Source organism: Eurosta solidaginis, chromosome 4 (genome assembly GCF_040869045.1).
Source record: "Eurosta solidaginis isolate ZX-2024a chromosome 4, ASM4086904v1, whole genome shotgun sequence".
NCBI lineage: Eukaryota > Metazoa > Arthropoda > Insecta > Diptera > Tephritidae > Eurosta > Eurosta solidaginis.
This window is the reverse complement of record NC_090322.1, coordinates 26,257,169-26,280,897: the sequence shown is the minus strand read 5'-3', so window position 1 is coordinate 26,280,897 and position 23,729 is coordinate 26,257,169. Positions and strand designations below refer to the sequence as shown.

Here is a 23,729-nt window from a genome sequence, read left to right as displayed (position 1 = left end):
ATTCTGCCAAACAATGTTAGCTTTTTCATCCTGTAATTGAAGAGGAACGAAAGAAAATATAAACAAAAACTCATTAGTGTCAGAACTGCATGTAAACTTTTGCTTATATGTGCTATGGCCAGAGCTTCCATCGCAACCCCACTTGCTGATTAAAGTATACGTCAAGTTTGTAGGTAATAAACTAACAAAAACTTCTTGATTTGCTAAAACTAAACGCTCAACAGTTTTATCTAATACGGACTGGACTTTAATTTCCCCACGTGTTTCACCCACATCAATTTCATTTGGATAGCATTCTGCCTTAGCTTTTCTTAGACTATAAAATTATGGATAAACATTATGGCCTGCCTTGATGCTCCATTTCTGAGTCGTTTTGTACCCATGAGTCGTCGACTTGCTATCTACGTAGTATGCTAAAGCTTCTACATTGCTCAAGCATCTTGCATCTGGCTCACGTGTCATCTTTTTGCCGGATATTTGAGTGGTTTCCTATGATTTTTCTATAATGTTAGCAACATTTCTGTTGCCGGACATACGCGTTGATACTTCTGCGCATAAAGTAACTCACCAGGACTTCTAGATTGCAAGAGGTCATCCACTCGACGCCGTTTGGGTTTTTCACTGCAGCTAACAAAGTCCTTCCTTCGTCTTCCGGTGCCGGGGTTACCTGAAGAAGTGGTTGGTTGGTCTGATGGCAACTTTGAATCCACCGTTATTGTAAATGTGAAGTCTGGACCCGAAAGCCACTCCGAGTTTTTATTCAAAAATCGCTCCTTATGGCTTCCAGAAGTGTTCCACTTTTGATCCAGCTTCGACGAATATGCCGATATTTGTAAGCTTAAACTTTTTATCGAATACTCGGCTGCTTCGCTTAAATCGTACCTAAGTAAAACAAAACTCAATAATTCTTTATATCTAGTTTCCTTCGAATGTTGAACCCAAATGTCAAAAAGCTCCGTTCTTGGTACGGTTATAACTAAACTGCTTTGTTGTTGATTTTCCGAGAGGGTGAATAGTTGATGATTGTTTTGCTGCCATCTTAAGTGTCGTTGATCGTTCTGATTTGTTATCAATTGTGCAGTATTTATATTACATTCAGGTATTGGCGTAGATGATACCAAATGCGGTTCTTTTGTGTAGCGTTCCTGTGTGGTTATACCTGCATTAGGATTGCTTTGTATGTACCTGTTTTTATGCCTTGGAGACTGGTGCGGTTGATTGTGGCAGGTTGAAGTCAGTGATCTTCGCCCTTTTGCTTTTGGTGTGCTCTTGTTGACCTTGCGCGTTTATTTTTGTGTTTCATGGCTACGTGTTTGTTCCCTGTACCTGGGAATTGGCTTTGCCGTTTGCAGATCAGCTTTAAAGGTTCAAATATCTCGTTGGAGCCGGTACGTACATAAAAAAAAAAAATTAAAAATAGATGTGCAAAGAATTCGCAATGGTTTTTTCTTTCGACTATTAGATAATACTTGCGACTATAACATATGTAAAATTTAGCCCGGATGTCCGCGGATGTATGTAACTTTTTTGTCCCTAAAGTGAAAAATATAGAGAAAAAATACCTTTTCTTCTTAATAACGGAATGTTAAATATATTGAAAATACTCTAATTGTGAAAGAATTACTATTAAAAAATTTTACTTACCTTCGAGCTTAGAATCCATCAAAAAAATTATATAAAAGTTTTCACTTAAAAGAAATATGAAGCTTAATATTCAACAAGAATTTCGCAAATTAATCAATGCATTTTACGGCCACTCCTGCCTTATTACTTCAATTACTCAATATATATGAGCAAAAATATCAAAAAAAAGCAAAAATCCCATTATTTTGTTTGTTTTCTTTCATTTCTCATTACACTTTTCTTGGAATAAGAACTTTGTTTTTGTCCAGCTAGCTTGTTCTACACGAAACACTGTGCGTCTGTCCGTTAACACGATAACTTGAGTAAATTTTGAGGTATCTTATTGAAATTTGGTATGTAGGTTCCTGTGCACTCATCTCAGATTGATATTTAAAATGAACGAAATCGGACTATAACTACACCCACTTTTTCGATATCGAAAATTTCGAAAAACCGAAAAAGTGCGAATTCATTACCCAAGACGGATAAAGCGATGAAACTTGGCAGGTGGGTTGACCTTATGACGCAGAATAGAAAATTAGTAAAATTTTGCACAATGGGCGTGACACCGCCCACTTTTAAAAGAAGGTAATTTAAAAGTTTTGCAAGCTGCAATTTGACAGTGTGTATATGTGTGCTAAATAAAAATTTGCAAAATCGGATGACGAAAACGCCAACTTTAAAAAAAAAAAATTAAAAGTCAAATTTTAACAAAAAATTGAATATCTTTACAGTATATAAGTAAATTATGTCAACTTTCATCTCCAGTAATGATATGGTGCAACAAAATACAAAAATAAAAGAAAATTTCAAAATGGGCGTGGCTCCGCCCTTTTTCATTTAATTTGTCTAGAATACTTTTAATGCCATAAGTCGAACAAAAATTTACCAATCCTTGTGAAATTTGCTTCTGTGACGATAACTGTTTTCTGTGAAAATAGGCGAAATCGGTTGAAGCCACGCCCAGTAGGTCATGAAAAAAACCTTAAAAAACAAAGTCGAAAAAAGTCAGCAAAATGAAATTCCGCAGGCTCGAAAATTATTTTTTTGGCATGCGTAGTGGAACTTTTTTTCCTGAGCCCAGATCCTATCGAAAAATCGATTTCGCGATATCGGTTAACTTTCGTCCATACAAATCGACCCACCCTAATATACATACATATCATTTACATAAATATGTGAACATTTAAAAAAATATTTATAAATTTGCAGAAAGTGCATTGACGCCAAGTTCAGTTCAAGGTCAAAAAGGTTTGCTGCACATGAACATTTTTTAAGAAAATCCGTTTGACAAAATAAGAATACACATTCACATCCAGATAGAAGAGATTTAAGTAATTGACCATAATGCACACATATTAGGATGTTGCGAAAGTAGAACTATAGACACACGCCAATACAAATATGAAAACGAAGTTTAATAATTTTTTTGGAAATATTATGAAAGATATCGACTTGTATTTGCTTTTTCTGTTGGAATTATATTTTTAAAAGGTTGAACTAGTTGGGACTTCGCAATTTACGTTTCAGCTTCGGTTCTACTTAATACAAATAAAAATGTTTCTGGACAACAATTTCACATTTCGGTACGTACAAACTCCGCTAAGATCTTTGAGCAGCGAATATTGAAATAATTGCAAAAGATTTACTGTTGCGTATACGGATGCAAATATTTGAAACATCCCTAATACAAATATATGTATTTAGGTTAGAGATAATTTTATTTTAACTTCCAGGTATTGTACTTGTGGCCAGAGCACGCCTTGAACGCGTGAATTGGAAAATAAACGAGAATAAAAATGTGGGCGTAGAAAAATGGCGTATCCGGCATTTGAATGTGAAACGGTGAGTAATGAGATAAATTGGGAGCAGTCTGAATGAAGGAATGATTAGACGTATGTATTGACCTTGGTATTACCACTTCAAGGGATGAAACTGAAAAACATTGGAAATTTGATTTATAAGGACCAACCCAGTATATATATGTATGTATGTACATGCATACTAAATAGCATTCTCTCATTTAATTAGAATGACGAAATTTTCTGGATACCGATTGTAGTATCCTTTTTTATTATTTATATTTTTATTAAGAATATTCACATATAAAGAGTATAACTTCTTGAAGGTAAAAATTGAATCCAACTGAAAATTTTTGAAAATTAAAATATCAAAATTGAAAATTAAAATATTGATGGAACATATTAAAATACAAATTTCAAAGTAACTTAAACACAAAGTTAAATAAAAATAAGAACCCTACATTACTCCCCCTTCCAGAGAATTAACATTAAATAAATTAAATGTGACTTTCTTCTTTGTTTTAATGTTATTGTGATGAGTGTTAGAGTTGTTAGGTAACGTTTCAATAATCGCTGGTTTTAGCCTGTAAATCGGGATAGTTTTGATCTCATTTTCAATTTCTATTTTAAAATACTACTTGTTTTTTTCAAGTATCTTGTATGGACCTTCATACGGTTGTTGTAAAGAACGCTTATTAATTAAACGAACAAAAACAAATTTGCATGTTTGCAAATCTTTCGGAACATAAAAACCAACATTAGAGTTATGATGATTTAAACTCGAATGAACATTTCTAAATTTTTCACGTAATTTACCCAAAATTTCATTTGATGATGAATTTTCAGATGTTGGAACAATAAGTTCACCGGGTAATCTTAAATTTTGTCCAAGAACCATTTCAGCCGGTGTAGCCGAAATATCTTCTTTAAATGTTGATCGCAAACCTAACAGTATTAGAGGTAGCTCTCCATACCAATCTCTGGTTCCATTTGTAGCCATTAAAGAAGATTTCAATTGCCTATGAAATCGCTCTACCATGCCATTCGCTTGAGGATGATAAGCTGACGTTGTAATTTGATGACTACCTAATAACTTTGTTAATTCTGTAAACAATTTTGAAGTAAATTGAGCACCCTGATCAGTAGTTATTTCTAGAGGTACACCAAACCGAGATATATATTCACATAAAAATTTATTTGCAATTGTTTCTGCAGAAATTTCCCTTAATCCGTATGCTTCTGGCCAACGTGTGAATCTATCGATAATAGTCAAAATATAGCGATGTCCCTTTGAAATAGGTAAAGGTCCTACAATATCTAAATGAATATGTTCGAATCTTTTGTTCGGTATTGAAATTTTACTAACTGGTGACTTCGTATGTCGATAAACTTTAGATTTTTGACAACTAATACATTCCTTGGACCATCTATTAATTTCTTTATTCATGTTTGGCCAAAAATATTTTTTTATAATTAGACGGCGAGTGGCTTTAGTACCCGGATGCACTATCCCATGTAACTTATCAAATACTGTTTTGCGTAAATTATTTGGAACGAACGGTCTAGGACAATCTCCGGATGATTCACACCATATATTGAAATTTAAAACAGGAATTTTAACTAATTTAAAATTTTGAAATGATTGTTGAGATACAAGATTGTTTAGCTCATCATCTTGTTGCTGTTCCTTTTCTAAAATTTTAAAATTAAGTTCTGAATTTTGAATTGCTTCTATTTCAAATGCCCTAGATAAAGTATCGGCTACTACATTTGCTTGTCCAGTAATATGCTGAATATCATTTGTAAATTGTGCAATAAATTCAAGATGTCTGGTTTGTCGTGGACTACGTTCAGTTTTTGAATTTAGAGCAAAAACTAAGGGCTTGTGATCAGTAAACACAGTGAATTCTCTTCCTTCTAATAGATATCGAAAATGTTTAATATTAAGATAAATTGCTAATAGCTCTCTATCAAAAGCACTATATTTCATTTCAGCTGGTGAAAGTTTCTTCGAATAGAATGCGAGAGGTTCAGACTTATTGTTGAAATTTTGTTGTAGAACACCACCGACTGCCGTATTGGATGCATCTACAGTTAAAGTTAATTTTGCATCTTTGCTAAAATGATTTAACAAGACCTTAGATGCAAACTTGTCTTTAATGCATTCAAACGCTTTAATAGATTTATCATCCCAAACTAAAATTTTGTCTCGGTTTTTACTTGTTTTATTAATTAAATCATATATAACTCCAGTAAATTCGGCTAATTGTGAAATATATCTATGGTAATAGTTAACCATACCAATAAACTTTTGAGTTTGTTTAATGGATTTTGGTAGTTCAAAATTTCGAATAGCTTTTATTCTATTTTCCGATGGGCGTATTCCTAATTCAGAAATACTATGTCCTAGAAAATCAATTCTAGTAACACCAAAAATGCATTTATTTGGTTTCACATTCTCTTATGTTGTTGCTCTTCACTCTCGCCAGCACCTAAAATATCATCAATGTACGCGTAAACAAAATCTAATTCATTTACAACTTCATTGATGAATCTTTGAAAAGTTTGTGCTGAGTTCCTCAAACCAAAAGGCATTCGAATGAACTCAAACATGCCAAAAGGAGTAGTAATCGCCGTTTTATAAATATCTTCTTCTGCCATTGGAATTTGATGATACGCTCTAACAAGATCTAATTTTGAAAATATCTTTTTATTTCTTAGATTAATCAATCGTCGTCGAGTGCAGACGTGTTTTTCGATCGCTCTCGCTGTGCGTAATATTTTAGTACGTTTTCATAATGTCTAACTGCATTAAATGCAAATCTAAATGTTCAGCCAACGACCACCTTGCGTGTGATATTTGTTGTTCAAAAACACACCTAAAGTGCACTAAACTGAATTCAAATTGTTGCTTTAGCGTCTCGCCACAGGATGTTGCGAACGCAATATCTATTCTAAAAAACAGCTCAAAAGCTGATCACGAGGGGTTTCCTCCAATATTTTTCAGGCTACTTAACTCAATCATATCTACTCCCATCGCTAAATTATTCAATAAGTGCTTAAGTAAAGGTATCTTTTTAGACTCTTGGAAGCTTTGCACAATATTGCCAGACTACAAATCGGGTAACCGAAATGACGTATCTAACTATAGACCCATTGTGAAACAAAGTAATTTTGCAAAAATCTTCGATCACGTGGTCAAAGCTAAACTGTACGATCACGTTCAATCATATATCTCTATACATCAACACGGGTTTGTCCCCTCGAGATCAACTTGCTCAAATCTGGTCTTAATAACAAACAAAATAGTTAACGCCTTCGAGAGCCAAGCACAGTTAGATGTAGTTTACACTGACTTTTCTAAGGCATTCGACAAGGTAGACCACTCCATTCTCTTGGAAAAACTCAAAGCATTCGGCATTAACGGAAATCTTCTAGATTTTTTCTCAAGTTTTCTTATGGGACGAAAACTTTTCGTCCAAATGGAATCCGCTAGATCTCAAACTTACATACATGCTTGGTCAGGTATCCCCCAAGGTACACATCTTGGGCCTCTCCTCTTTTTACTATTTATTAATGACCTTCCTGATCAATTTTCAACTGCGGATTGTCTTATGTTTGCGGATGATGTTAAATTATTCCTAAAAATTCAAAATACAATTGACTGTTCTAGTCTTCAGTCTGATCTAAATAATCTTTCTAATTGGTGTATATTAAATCATCTCCATTTAAATGTTAGTAAATGTTGCGTCATCACGTTTGCTAAAAAGTCTAAGACAGTGACTTGCGACTATGTACTAAATGGACAAAAATTGTGCCGTAAAGATACTATTAAGGATCTAGGGGTTATTTTCGACTCTAGGTTGACCTTTTCCAACCATGTAGACCATGTGGTGTCGAAGTCTTTTTCTATGATTGGTTTTATACGCAGAAACACTGTGGATTTTGTTGACCCACTTACTCTCAAAGCGCTGTACATATCTTTAGTGCGTAGTCAATTAGACTATTGCTGTATAATTTGGAACCCTTACTATCAAAATCTTACTTCTATAATTGAAAAGGTGCAAAGGGTGTTCACTAGAATGGCTTTGCGTCCTCTGTCGTGGCCTGATGGGCTTCCAAACTATATTGGCAGACGCAAGTTGCTAGGTCTACAAAGTTTGGAAGAGAGAAGGTCTTATTTTTCTATTATTTTTAAGTATAATGTGATGAATTCTAGAATCAACTGTGAACTCATTTCTAATTTAATACATGTTCACTCATCAAGTCTTAATTTAAGGACAACTCGTTTATTCGATGTAACTTTTCACGCAACCAACTATGGTTTCAATGAGCCACTCACAAGATGCGTTCGAATATGCAATTCGTATGCTAAAAATTTGAATTTCAGTTTAGAGATAAGTAGATTTAAGACTAGTCTCTTTATACTTTTTAATTAATGAGTCTGTTAGAACTATTCGGTAGACAATAATAAATATATAAATAAATAAATAAATAAATATTAAAATCCTGAATATGTGGTAAAGGATAGCGGTCAGGAACAGTAATAGTATTAAGTCGTCTAAAATCACCACAGGGACGCCAATCATTACTTTCCTTTTTTGGTACTAAATGAAGTGGTGAAGCTACAGAAGAATTTGATGATCTAAAAATTCCAGTTTTTACAAGAAAATCAAATTCAGCTTTAGCTACCTTAAATTTGATTGGGTCTAGACGTCTGGGCTTTGAGAAAGGAAGATTGCCTTCTGTAACAAGTCTATGAACTGTGGCGTGTTTAACTGGTTTTGAATAGTTTGGCTCTTCTATAAGAGAAGGAAATTCTTTCAACAATTTTGTGTATTGATTTTCTACTGAAAACATTTTTGGAAGAGAGATGTTACAATAGTACGAAATTGTGTTAACTGATAAATTTGTTAATGGATCTATTAAACATTTGTTTTTAATATCAATAAGTAGTCCATATTTGCATAAAAAATCTGCACCTATAATCGGCTTTGCTATATCAGCTATCAAAAACACAAAAGGAAATTCCCGTCTTAAACCTAAATTAACATTTACAAGTTTTTTTCCATATGTAAAAATCGTTGAACCATTGGCTGCTGTTAAAATAATATCTGATGATTTTTTTGTACACGAGAATTTCGAAGCTGGAAGCACAGAAATTTCTGCCCCACTATCAATCAAAAATTTTAACCTGTTTTCTTTGTCAAATATAAATAAGCGACGAGTTGATATTTCTGAAATTCCGTTATTTGTCGCTGCAACAACGGAACATTTTAGTTTGTTGGATTACTATTTTTTACAAACGCGCATGGTTCCTCACATCTCCTAGCTTTATTTCCGAATTTGTAATGATATCTACATAACCAGTTGGGATTATCACGAGATTTCGAACGATATCTAACAGGACTTCTAAAACTATTTCTACTTGTTGAACGTGATCTTGAATAATTCTGACTAATTTCTTTTTTAATTTCACTTAATTCCAAAGATAATTTTTGAAAATTTTCACAAATTAAAGATGTTGTCTTAACCAAATTAGTAATAATAGAATTTTCGCCTTTAGAATTCTGAGAACTGTTTATCAAAGCAATTTCATTTTTACTGATAACTTCCCAAACGTTATCAGCTAATTTAGTTAGATCATTTATGTCATTGAAATTCGAACTTGTTAAAATTACATTCAAGTTTTTGGGTAATTTTCGCATCCAAAGTTTCTTTAACATTTCTTGGCTAAAATTAGAACCAGAAAGTAGAACTAAAGATCGGTAAAATTCTGAAGGCTTGCGATCACCCATTTCAGAATCAGACAACACTTTATCTAATTTTGCATTCTCACTTAAGGAATGTCTTTCGATCAAAGTTTGTTTTAATGCAGAATATTTATTTATTTCCGGTGGATTTTGAATAAAATCCAAAATCGTCATTATGACATCCTGAGGTAATGCAGTAATAATATACTCATATTTGGTCGTTTCTTGAGTAATTTTTTTAGTATTGAACTGCATTTCAGCATGTATGAACCATGCCTCAGGACAACTTGTCCAAAACTGAGGAAGTTTCACTGAAGTGGAAAAAATTTCGTTATTGTTTTCGTTCGCATATGGATTTATTAGATCATTTTGCGAAGAAACACCTTCTAAATCAATAAGCGAATCGTTAACCCGATGTGTTGGTGTAGACGTGTTTCTGTCGTTTGGTGGCGTGCGAAGCATAATTGAAATGGAATCTCAAAAATCAAAAAATTAATTTTTTAAAATAACGTTCAAAACTCAACGTTATTAAATGCAAAATATTCTTTTAAATCTCCAGAAGAAAGAGTTTACAATTATTTAAAATGTATTAAATTTTAATTTCAGATAAACCTTAACTAATATAGTTATATATATATTTAAAATATATCAAAATTTATATACATAGTTCTGAATAACAGCTCACCATTTCTTCCTTATTTTGATTTGTTGTTGCTTGTTATATCTATCGTTATTGTTGTTATTGTTGTAACTTACGTTCTCTTTATGGAGCTGTGTTGACGGCTGACGGTGTTGTGTTAAACTCAGCGCACTTTTCCGGTTTTTTTAAGTTACCGGTAAGTCACTTTTGGAAATCTATTTCTGGATTTGAACGAGTTTGCATTTGGTCTATTGCAATTCATGCACTTTTAATTAAAACATGAGTTGTTGAAAGCTCTTCTTGAATTGATGTGTTGTTGTCGGTGCTGCTGGGCTATTTGTTTGTACTTGTTGTTGTTTAATTTTGAGCTGCTATTGTTGAAATTTTCGGATTTATGTAGTTTTACGCCAAAACCAATATTTTTTTTTAATATTCCTTTCTTCTATAATTTCTGCTTTGAAATTGCTTTTGTTTTGTAATTCTAGTTTAAATGTTTATTGCCAATTGTCGTTCAACAATATGGTGTAACTGATAAAAATTATATATTGTAAATTCAAAAATTTAGGAACTGAATTTGAACTGATGGTCACACTAATCTTTGGTTTGTTCGAATTTCTGCCTGATTTTAGGCGCACTAATAAATTATGTTTGTTTGGGGTAGTAAATTTTTATGCGTACAATAAATATTTAAAATATCACATGCTTTTTTGTTTAAAGGTTGATGTTTAGTTAAATCCTCCTGGCAGGATCGCCAATTGTAGTATCCTTTTTTATTATTTATATTTTTATTAAGAATATTCACATATAAGGAGTATAACTTCTTGAAGGTAAAAATTGAATCCAACTGAAAATTTTTGAAAATTAAAATATCAAAATTGAAAATTAAAATATTGATGGAACATATTAAAATACAAATTTCAAAGTAACTTAAACACAAAGTTAAATAAAAATAAGAACCCTACACCGATAAGAAGGGGTCTAGTTTAGGGCGTGAATCATCTGAAGTGAGCTTCCACCATTTTTCTTCTTATTCTTGTACACTGCTTATTCCATTTATCTCCCTCTCACTCGCACTTTCACTCCCACACCAACTCTCACTCCCACTCCAACTGTCACCCCATCTCTCACTCTCACTCGATCTCCCACTCTCACTCCCACTGTCACTCCACTGCCACTCGTATATGGAATATCTACAATAAATTTTGGATACCTTCTTCAAATAATTGCGGAGATAACGAGCTAAGTAAAAAAATATTATCGAAATCGGTCAAGACGTTTAAGAGTTATAGTTATAGCGAGACTGACGCACAGAAATCACAGAGTATATTAATTTAGTTCATTTATGTTGAAAATTTGGATTGGCGAGTTTCTAAAGAAGACATTTTTCATCCGTCTTCCAAGCTCAATCTGTATGTTTCAAGAGAAAGCACTAGAAATCTAGAGGCCTTCTTGGAAAACAACACTTGCATGATATGTCAAGCAGCCATAGTATTCTGTATTTAAAATTTCTGAAGCCCCCATCATTATTAACTGGGTTGCTGGTGACAGGAATAAAGGAGACCAAAACAAATGACTTGCAAAAGATGATAAAATGCAAGAGGCAGTTCTGGTGCATCGTGTGCATACAATAATTAGAAGAGACCTACAAATATGTACAAAAAAATTACCAATCGAGCCTGTACTAAAGTTGTAACACCATCTTAACAAATATACGCCGAAATTATAGTTGCGTATAGCCTGCCTGCCTTTCAAGAAGAGTGCAAGAGTTTGGACCAGGTGGGCTGCAAATAAACGGTCCCTAACTTCCTCTGCGTATGTTCAGGTCAAGAAGCAGTCAAAATCCGAAGTAGTCAGCAAACTTTCTATATCATTGACTAGAATTTTGTGGGATCATTCATACGACTCAGCTTTGGCGTAGTTAGAATTTTGTCTCTCCTGGAAGAGGAAATGCGCGAGCGCTTTTTGCCGGAAATTTGCAATTCATAATTCAGTTAACAAAGATAAATGTCGTATAAATGGCAACAGGACCTGGTCCCTCAATAGACATCATAATGTCAAAATTGGAAAACTGGCAAAGTGCGAAGGATGCGACGGCCGATAAGTTGTGTATTTGTTGTTTACCATTAAAACAAACACAGCCAACTCTGCTGTCAGTTTCTTCTTTGTGCGCCAAATAAGTTATTTATTGTATCTGTTTAAGCCATTAGTTTCCAAAATTAATAGTTATCTACCCCCTTTCTATTTTTTCACCCTCCCACATAACACAAACCAAATTTTCATGTAATTTCTCAAACCCGACTAGAACTGGTATATTAGCTGGTAGGATTCTGATGCATGTGCCGACTTAACAAAAGGGCCCACTGGTATGTTGCCATTGCATAAACTAACTATGTAGTATGTCAATTGGTATGACCCTGGTGGATATACTGACTAGTATGCCATCTGGTACGATTTTTGTGTATATAATTACTAATTTGTCAACAGGTATTATACTGATGCAGATCCTGGCAATTGATATTTCGTAGGATATCGCCGTGCTAAGAATTTCTAATATGGGAAAATAGACAGAACTCGAACTAGTTGGGAATTTTGGCAAACTTCTTACTACATTTTCTGCTTAGCATAAAACTAGTTGGTTCGACTGCAGGGGTTTTAACCATAAGACTTTGGGTAGATACGTGCTCTGAGAGCATAAAGATCTCTAGAAATTATCATTATCCAAACCAAAGACATGTGACGCCAGAAGGTAGTGTCCAGTCAGAATACCCGTTATGAGTCTACAATCATCTCTTTTTAATGATAGAAGCAACTTTGTTAGTCTAAGGTTGTAAGACCTACACATAATCTTCGACACTTTACAGCACCCACGCCTTTCCCGCTTGCTCGAACAGGTGCACCTCTCGCCTTCTCTTAATCTCGCTCAATCTAATTGGGACGTCTACGGAGCAAGCTTCAAGGGATGCGCCCTTTTTAGCTAGTTCATCTGCTTTTTCATTCCCATCTATTCCCATATGCCCTGGGACCCAATATAGATGTATGCTTCTCCCTGTCCCGATTCTTTCCAGAGACTGCTTACACTATAACAGATTTTAAGATGCTGCGCTATGCGAGATTATCGCCTTAATTGCCGCTTGGCTGTCAATATAAAAGTTAACACGGTTGCAGTTTAAGCTATTCTCTTCCAGTGTTTCTACTGCTATAATTACGGCTAATACTTCCGCTGGGAAAACGCTACAGTGATCTGGCAGCTTGTAGGATCTGTTTATTTCTTTTAGTTCTTTTTTAGTTCTTCGCTCTTTTGGAATGTGCAGAATGGCATACAGTGCAGCCGTCGCGGTTGTTTTCAGTTCTGCATACCCCCCTCTAATTTTTTGAGGTAGGTTGTTTTTTGTGTGGCTTTCCACCAAACAAGAACTCCATAATATAGAATGGGGTTTACAATCGCTGTAAAAACCTAATGAGAAAAAAAGGGCGATAAACGGTTAGTAAAAACTGTTGCAAAGAAGCTCCATCAAAATTGTGCCGCGAGCGCTAATTGTGGCCTTGTTTCTTTGAAGGGCGGAGCAACAACCGATCACCTATCTATGCCTGAAAACTACGCTATTTAAGCCCAAGTACAAGTGTTGACAAAGCTTGTAAGTAAAAGTAGTTCACAAAATAAATAAAACTACGTTTATAAATTTCATTTATCATTTGTTGATTTGGGCTTATGACTGTTGATTTAAGACTCCCGCATAAACTATTAGCGTAAACAGCAAAAAAGAAAAGAACGTTGCAAAAGTAAACCCTTATTTTTCCAGAATTACTTACAAGCATATATATTGCGTCGTAATTATTACACTAAAAATTACTAAAACATTTAGCTTATATTTTTTTTTTTTTCACTTTCTGCAGCAAGAGACCACCTGAGGGATGATTGGTGAATGTGATGTAAATGGCGGTAAATAAGAGTATGTATGCATTTTTCTGTAATTATTTGCTTGCACAATTAGATAGGGCGGCTTAATTTACAGTAGCCATTTATCTAGGAAAATCACTGTTTAAGCTCTATAATCATATGGCTCATTGCATATAGCCCTTTATCAATTGGGTACATATGGGTATTACAATGTACTTAATGATTGAAAGCTATGCAAATATGATTTGTGAAAATTTTGTTACTCATGCAGAACAATATCGTAAATTTAAATTTAAGTGCTTGTAATTGTATTAACTTTGTTTGAAAAGTATTATTTATGTTAAACAAAAACCAATAAAACTTCAACAAGAAAAAACGTAGCTAACCAAAGGCGTTTGAAGATCAACAATTAGAACACCATTTACTATCTCATCACAACAGCTTTTACTATTTTGGTGTTCCCCAAAGGTCTGTGTTCGGTCCACTTCTCTGGAACATTATGCATGACAGAGTGTTGGGGCTCAAAGTGTCCAATTGAGTTAAAATTATTAGATGCGCGAATGACATAGCTCTCGTTGTTACTGCCACAACCCTTAAGCGGCAGTTACCCACCGACGTGTGTAACGTACGTATACGTATGCCGTACATACACACATTTGAGCGAAATTTATGCCCGTAGTGGCAAAGAAAAAATTGTTGTCATTGGCCTGTTTGAATGCATGGAAACATCAACTTTTTCTATTTTAATTTTTGATGTTGTAAAAGGCTGGAATTAATATTAAATAAGTATAAATATATTACATATTTATAATCTGATCTTTTACATAATTATTTCGAATTATTTCCACAATTTTTCATACTTTAATTAGGTGTTTTTGCATAAAAACTGCAAACGGCCAAAAATTAGGGCGCAAAAGTTTACTAGGCAACTCTGTCTAGTGAGAGAGCGATCAGCTGACACGTTCTTACGGAAAAAACTAACTTTAAGCGAAATATGTGCAAAATCTAACACAAGAATAGCAAGCGTTCAATCGTGGCTCAGGCAACAAGAATTACAGCTCGCGGAGCAAAAGACAGAGGGAGTGTTCATATCAATGGGGAGAAAAGTAGAGCAAGTCGTCATAAAAATCACCACATAGTATTCGTCAGAGTTAAGTCTAAGTACCGCCTCTTCGCGCTCCTAGTGTGCAGTGCTTTTATAGCCATCTCAGAGGATGCAGCGCTATTAATTGCAGGAATGTATCCAATCAACATACTGGAAAATGAAGCAGCGATGATTTCTAAGAAGGAAAATAAGCGCTACAGAGCACGAGAAAACAAAACTGGCAGATGAGATGGAGTAACTCAACAAAAGGGCGCTCGACATATCGGTGCATCCCAACTTGTATCGGTGACTGACACAAACACACGGCGAATTGGATTTCTACCCAACCCAGTTTATAACTGCGCACGAATTTTTCAAGGAATGCCTTCACCAGTTCAAACACACACAAAATAACGTATGTAAGCGAACACTACGGAGACGAGGCCATAAAGCTTTAGATGTAGACTGCGCGGCATATTTTGGGAAGATTACACCTCCAAGACAATCGTGGGTCACATGCCCCAAACTATCGAAAAATGGACGGAAGCCTGCGATGTCATCCCAAACACAATAATGTGGTAAAGAACCCTGGAAAGGCTGTGCCGCAGAAGTAGGCAACAAAGCAAAGCGTAAAATCATATGCACGAATTGGAGATAAGGCCTTTCCAACCGTCCAAATAAGAACATCGTTGCAAACGGCTATCACTTACATAGTATATGCTGAGGCGTGGATTATAGATTGTAGACCGCAAACACTATCAATATTTTCCCACACTTCGAGTTTTCATTCACTAAAGTTTGAACTCCCTAGGACTAGTTTGCTGTTAGTTCGAAAACACTAGTTGTAAATTATTTTTTTAACCCGCTTGACGTTTCACTGCAGGGAATGGAATTGCACTTTTTACAATTCCATCTTCGCGTATTTTTATTTTTATTTTATTTTTTTTCAATAGAAAAATAATCTATGAATTATATAGAAAGTGAAACAATAAAAACAAGCTAAAATCATGAAATCGTTTCCGATAATTTACACGCATATGGATCGTATTGTATATATGTATATGTGCACAATTAATTGATAAGCGTACATTTTCATAAGCAACAAAAGCCACATTATGTAAAATTAAAAAACAAATGATTTAAACCTGCTAAGTGACAAAAAAATATTTACATGCCAGGCAAGGCGAAGCTCCCTATATGATGGCAAAGCAAATTCAACCCAATTCGCCGTGCAGAAGAATGTCACGTCAAAAGAAAATTTTAACTAATTTCGATTAACTGACATATTAAAGTACAAGGCGCTGTGTGGAAAATAATCAAGAAGAAGCAATCAGCTGTTGGGATAAAAACACCTGGTACTAAATTCGCCTTGAATAGGGATTACATATAATCCATCACGATGAGCACGTTCTGTGTCCGTGTTTTGCACTCGCCAGATTAAAGGGCCCATTACTGATAATTAGCATAGACTTTACTTGACTTGGCGTAAACTTGGCAACTTAGCCACGATTATATTCCACTTAGCGCATACAATCAATCTGCCATCATAATCAATAAATGTCAATTTGTATGACAAAATGTCAAAATGAAATGGAAACAAACAAATGGCATCTCAAAATGTAAACGTCACTTAGAACTTACATAGAAAATCAAAATTCAACAGACTTCTAAGTCAAGTTAAGTGTAGCTAAGTTTTGAGTAATCAGTAACATGCAATGTTAATTTAACAGAACTGTAAGTGACAGTTCTCAAGTCAAGCCAGGTCTATGCTAAGTATCAGTAATGGGCCCTTAAGCAGGGATGCACCTTAACGTTAAGCTAATCGTTTATCAAGAAATTTCCACCGTTTCTGTTGAAACACTTCGAAATATTATCGATAAAGAAATTATCAAGATAAATTGTATCTCGTTTTTAACCGAAACGAAAAGCTTTCGTTAACGTTAAAAACGGTAGCAAAAACGTGATACTTTATGTTTGAATTGTGCTGGCAATGCTATAGCCATGGCGAAGCCGTAAGGTGGTAACAGCGAGCGGACATACACACACAAACTCCATGTAATTTGTTTGTGTAATTCGTTGGTGGTAATGTCAAAAATACTCTGAGAAATGTTCGTACTGTCAAAATTCATGAGAAAAGTTGCAATCAGCTTGGCTAATGCTTTAGCCTTTAATGACTCCGCCATCAATCAGCTTTGCCAGCATAGTTTGAAATTAATAATCAACATAAACGATTTGATTTCGTTTTGATAGAGCAGAAAACGAAACAAAATCATTTCGTTAATTTGACGTTCTTAACGTTAATAAACGAAACGAAATGACTTTGTTTCGTTTATTAACGTTAATTATCGTAACGAAATGATATCGGTTCGTTGGTTAAGCACGCCTGCCCTTAAGGCTCCAGCTACTAGGAGCGACAGAGTTTCCAGATCTCGATTCAGCTATTGGGCGTTTAGTATTCGCCACAAGGACGGAGCTATTTTATATCGTAAGTTCTGCTGCCTAATTGGGGGTTTTCCGTTTGGTCGTCAAAAAAACTCTGGTAACACCAAGGACACATTAAATCTAAGTGAGGTTTTTATTGACCGGACAGTTCAACCTTACCTATTGTTGACATAGCCACGAGTGTACGAAAGAATAAATGCGTAGATACATACATAGTATGTATGTATTTGTACGTATATGATAATGTAGATCTCTACAAAAGCAATTTTTAATTCTTGTTTCCCTTGAATTTGGTCAGAAAGTTAAAATTTATAAAGCATTAACAGTTGTAAGACGTTGAAAAAATAACGGCTGCATGTGTTTATATGGCGTAAACTCTACATACCCTGCAAAAATGCGAATAGTCCCGGATGCCTTCAGGACCAATCACCAAGGAACATGAGACTACTACATTTTTTGATCGCTTCATATGGAATGAATAGATTGCATTTGTTCGAGCATGTCATATGAAGAGACTAATTTACCCTTTTTATACCAGTTCGGGTATAAATGTAGACCAATCTTTCTTATATCCAGGTGGGTTTACCTGTAGATAGTTCGATTACTATACCCGAAAGGGAACAAAAGAAGATTAATAGCTTTTTGTATCGACCTCATTTACCTTCTTCACCCACTTTTTACAGCAATAGAAAAAATAAATTCTTTTTAAAGCAGTGCTTCGATATCAAGTTAATAGTTATTCTGATTGTCGAGTTGAATTTCGAGAACGAATCACCATTGTGTTATATTTGGTTAGTAATTACAAAGATTTTTGAAGAATAAAGATGTTGCTTGCGCGAATGTATGTATTTATTATTTAACAATTATTTGTACATTTTTTTATTCAGCTAATTTGTTCAGAATTTTAATTTTTACTCTCTAAAACTCCAATCTGTGTATTTTGTGTGCTTAAATTATGTTAAAGTTTGTGGTGTGATGGAAGTGACCTACTAGAATTTTGTGAAGTACGAGTGTTGACGCTTTTTTGGTATTGGCTAAAACAATGTTGAAATTGTGTTGACGTGACGCGACACAAAATTGGTCGACACAGTTTTTGGTGACGACAAGCGCGGTAATACAGAATTCAGCTATTAATAATTCAAAAAATAAGCTTTTTTTATGATTTTTATACTTCTTATTTGTTAATTTTTTATTCAATTTCAGAAAATAGTCAAAATACCCAACAACAGTCAGTTTAGTAGAATTGTGGTAAAATTCTAGGGCAGCGGTCGACTGCTAAAACACGTCCAAAAAACTCAGGAGAGGTACCAAAAGATACGTATTGACCTCGATCTTAATAATCCGAATGCAGAATATAAAACTTTTACTTGTGTTAGGAAATATTTGCAAAAAAAACAAGTAAGGAAGGTTAAGTTCGGGTGTAACCGAACATTACATACTCAGTTGAGAGCTATGGTGACAACATAAGGGAAAATAACCATGTAGGAAAATGAACCGAGGGAAACCCTGGAATGTGTTTGTATGAAATGGGTATCAAATGAAAGGCATTAAAGAGTATTTTATGAGGGAGTGGGCCATAGTTCTATAGGTGGACGCCATTTAGGGATATAGCCATAAAGGTGGACCAGGGGTGACCCTAGAATTTGTTTGTACAATATGGGCATCAAACGAATGGTGTTAATGAGTATTTTAAAAGGGAGTGGGGCTTAGTTCTATAGGTGGATGCCGTTTCGAGATATCGCCATAAAGGTGGACCAGGGGTGACTCTAGAATGCGTTTGTACGATATGGGTATAAAATTAAAGGTATTAATGAGAGTTTTAAAAGGGAGTGGTGGTTGTTGTATAGGTGGTCGCATTTTCGAGATATCGCCATAAAGGTGGACCAGGGGTGACCCTAGAATTTGTTTGTACAATATGGGTATCAAAAGAAAGGTGTTAATGAGTATTTTAAAAGGGAGTAATCCTTAGTTCCATAGGTGGACGTCGTTTCGAGATATCGCCATAAAGGTGGAGCAGTGGTGACCCTAGAATTTGTTTGTACAATATGGGTATCAAAAGAAAGGTGTTAATGAGTATTTTAAAAGGGAGTAATCCTTAGTTCCATAGGTGGACGCCATTTCGAGATATCGCCATAAAGGTGGACCAGGGGTGACCCTAGAATTTGTTTGTACAATATGGGTATCAAAAGAAAGGTGTTAATGAGTATTTTAAAAGGGAGTAATCCTTAGTTCCATAGGTGGACGTCGTTTCGAGATATCGCCATAAAGGTGGAGCAGTGGTGACCCTAGAATTTGTTTGTACAATATGGGTATCAAAAGAAATGTGTTAATGAGTATTTTAAAAGGGAGTAATCCTTAGTACCATAGGTGGACGTCGTTTCGAGATATCGCCATAAAGGTGGAGCAGTGGTGACCCTAGAATTTGTTTGTACAATATGGGTATCAAAAGAAAGGTGTTAATGAGTATTTTAAAAGGGAGTAATCCTTACTTCCATAGGTGGACGCCGTTTCGAGATATCGCCATAAAGGTGGACCAGGGGTGACCCTAGAATTTGTTTGTACAATATGGGCATCAAACGAAAGGTGTTAATGAGTATTTTAAAAGGGAATGGGCCTTAGTTCTATGGGTGGACGCCGTTTCAAAATATCGCCATAAAGGTGGACCAGGGGTGACTCTAGAATGTGTTTGTACGATATGGGTATCAAATTAAAGGTATTAATGAGAGTTTTAAAAGGGAGTGGTGGTTGTTGTATAGGTGGTCGCATTTTCGAGATATCGCCATAAAGGTGGACCAGGGGTGACCCTAGAATTTGTTTGTACAATATGGGTATCAAAAGAAAGGTGTTAATGAGTATTTTAAAAGGGAGTAATCCTTAGTTCCATAGGTGGACGTCGTTTCGAGATATCGCCATAAAGGTGGAGCAGTGGTGACCCTAGAATTTGTTTGTACAATATGGGTATCAAAAGAAAGGTGTTAATGAGTATTTTAAAAGGGAGTAATCCTTAGTTCCATAGGTGGACGCCATTTCGAGATATCGCCATAAAGGTGGGCCAGGGGTGACTCTAGAATTCGTTTGTGCAATATGGGTATCAAATGAAAGGAGTTAATGAGTATTTTAAAAGGGAGTGGGCCTTAGTTCTATAGGTGGACGCCTTTTCGAGGTATCGCAATAAAGGTGGACCAGACTCTAGACTTTGTTTGTACGATATGGGTATCAAATGAAAGGTGTTAATGAGTATTTTAAAAGGGCGTGGGGCCTTTTCGAGATATCGCCATAAAGGTGGACCAGGGGTGACTCTAGAATGAGTTTGTACGATATGGGTATAAAATTAAAGGTATTAATGAGAGTTTTAAAAGGGAGTGGTGGTAGTTGTATATGTGAAGGCGTTTTCCAGATATCGACCAAAATGTGGACCAGGGTGACCCAGAACATCATCTGTTGGATACCGCTAATTTATTTATATATGTAATACCTGCCAAGATTTTAAGGGTTTTTTATTTCGCCCTGCAGAACTTTTTCATTTTCTTCTACTTAATATGGTAGGTGTCACAACCATTTTATAAAGTTTTTTCTAAAGTTATATTTCGCGTCAATAAAACAATCCAATTACCTTACCATGTTTCATCCCTTCTTTCGTATTTGGTATAGAATTATGGCATTTCTTTCATTTTTCGTAATTTTCGATATCAAAAAAGTGGGCGTGGTCATAGTCGGATTTCGTTCATTTTTCATACCAAGATAAAGTGAGTTCAAGTAAGCACGTAAACTAAGTTCATTAAAGATATGTCGATTTTTGCTCAAGTTATCGTGTTAACGGCCATGCGGAAGGACAGACGGACGACTGTGTATAAAAACTGGGCGTGGCATCAACCGATTTCGCCCATTTTCACAGAAAACAGTTAACGTCATAAAATCTATGCCCCTACCAAATTTCAAAAAGATTGGTTAATTTTTGTTCGACTTATGGCGTTAAAAGCATCCTAGACAAATTAAATGAAAAAGGGCGCAGCCACGCCCATTTTGAAATTTTCTTTTATTTTTGTATTTTGTTGTACCACGTCATTACTGGAGTTGAATGTTGACATAATTTACTTATATACTGTAACTATATAAATTTTTTGTTAAAATTTTACTTTAAAAAATTTTTTTTTTTAAAAGTGGGCGTGGTCCTTCTCCGATTTTGCTAATTTTTATTAAGCGTACATATAGTAATAGGAGTAACGTTCCTGCCAAATTTCATCATGATATTTCAACGACTGCCAAATTACAGCTTGCAAGTTTTAAATTAACTTCTTTTAAAAGTGGACGGTGCCACGCCCATTGTCCAAAATTTTACTAATTTTCTATTCTGCGTCATAAGTTCAACTCATCTACCAAGTTTCGTCGCTTTATCTGTCTTTTGTAATGAATTATCGCACTTTTTCGGTTTTTCGAAATTTTCGATATCGAAAAAGTGGGCGTGGTTATAGTCCGATATCGTTCATTTTAAATAGCGATCTGAGATGAGTGCTCAGGAACCTACATACCAAATTTCATCAAGATACCTCAAAATTTTCTCAAGTTATCGTGTTAACGGACGGATGGACGGACGGACATGGCTCAATCAAATTTTTTTTCGATCCTGATTATTTTGATATATGGAAGTCTATATCTATCTCGATTCCTTTATATATGTACAACCAACCGTTATCCAATCAAACTTAATATACTCTGTGAGCTCTGCTCAACTGAGTATAAAAACAGTTGCAAGCTTTCTAGTGGTTCATTAAAAGGTTTTTGTGAAATTTCAAGGATTTTTTATTTCTGCCTTCAGATTATTAATACCGAGGTCAATTCGGATATTTTGATACCCCTCCCGAATTCGATTAAGTTTTCCATTAGTGCACCACGCTCTGGGGGTAGGGAGTTGCTAATGGTGTACTAAAGAGAAATCCAATCATCTACAATATATTCACTAAAGTTCGTAAACAAATTCCTTGTGTGTATTTTTCCCGGAATGCTTAATTGTGCACTAATAGATTTCAGCAGTTATTTAGATCCACAAATTGTCCACTAAACAACAAATTAACTCAAAAACTTAACTCAAATTGTAAATAAACAACTGTCAAAAATATAGGGATCGTATTTTTATCGATATCACGTCGACATCAATACATTGCCTTAGTAAATACCAATTATGCATTGACGTGACATTGATGTTGATACGACATGATGTCGACGACGATACGAAGTGATGGTTGACGTTGACAACCATAATAGGTGTGATTGTATTATATGACAAGATAACGACCTCAATCAGACATATAATTGACTTCGTAAATGGCTCCCATGTATCTTCAATATACTCCACTGCAATTAAAGCACATCTGAAGATGGTAAGTTTAATATTTCGGTAATTTAGAGAATTTCGGTGTAGTAAGCTGGCATGCTACCGCTAAACCAATAGCTAATGGACTATCTAAGTGTCCTGGGCTGTTATGGCTTAAATCTCGGAATACAAATAACTAATCTCCAACTCTACCTTAACGAAATAAATTGGGAGTTATCAGCTATAGACAAATTGTATCCGAAAGGGGTTAGTCTAGGACAACTCTCTTTAGCGACTAGTCGCACAGTTTTTTGCATGGTATAAATACGTATGCATGTATATGTGTACAAATTTCATACATATGCGCACAAATATATGAATTTGTGTGACATTAACTGCAAAATCCGGCACACAGCCGTCTTTGGCAATTGTTATAAGATATCGCGCAACAAATTTTATCCAACTATTATTTACCTAATTCACCTCTATATCTCGAGACTAAACTCTTATTATATAAAGCTATATTAAAACCAGTATGGACTTATGGCATACAGCTTTGGGGTACAACATCAAATTCAAATATAGAAATATTACAAAGATATCAGTCTAAAACCTTAAGATTGATCACAAATGCCCCCTGGTTCATCACAAATAAAGCCATCCATTCAGATCTAAATATTCCGTTTATAAAAAATGAAATTAATAGATTCAGTGCAGCATACCTACGCAGAATCAGCTATCATGACAACCTGCTGGCTATTACGTTATTAGATGAAACCAACGAAATCATAAGGCTTAAAAGACATCATGTTCTAGACCTACCGTTTAGAAACTAACTAAAAAAAAAAAACAAAAAAAAAAAAAAAAGTAAAACATAATAATAATCAAACTACTAATTAATTGATTCTTTCTTTCTCTACATCTAAATATGTATATGTTATCATATGTATATGTACGTTGTACATTTGTCACTGTATTATTATTGACCTCACTGGAGATCAATAATACAAGTCAAACTCCCATTGTTAAATACTTTGCCTATTGTTCTATGAATAGATTGCAAATATATATATTCAAAAAAAAAAAAAAACTTATCGTGCGATTGTCTAGTGATATGATGTGATGACAAACATTCATACAACCGCTCAGTTTAAGCACCGGAGCAATATGTACAAA

The 23,729-nt window shown here is 34.9% G+C and overlaps 1 protein-coding gene across 25 annotated transcripts in view; it reads right to left on the bottom strand.

Moving 5' to 3' along the window:
* PhKgamma (phosphorylase kinase gamma) overlaps positions 1 to 23,729 on the bottom strand; it is a 119,258-nt gene that overhangs the window by 47,394 nt on the left and 48,135 nt on the right. Inside the window, exon 1 of one of the 25 annotated variants that reach the window (XM_067780894.1) lies at positions 9,935 to 10,281. The exons of the other annotated variants lie outside the window; for them this stretch is intronic. The gene's annotated coding sequence lies outside the window, so the exon portion shown is untranslated. Of the gene's footprint in view, positions 1 to 9,934; positions 10,282 to 23,729 lie in introns of those variants that run through there. 25 annotated transcript variants of the gene reach the window in all.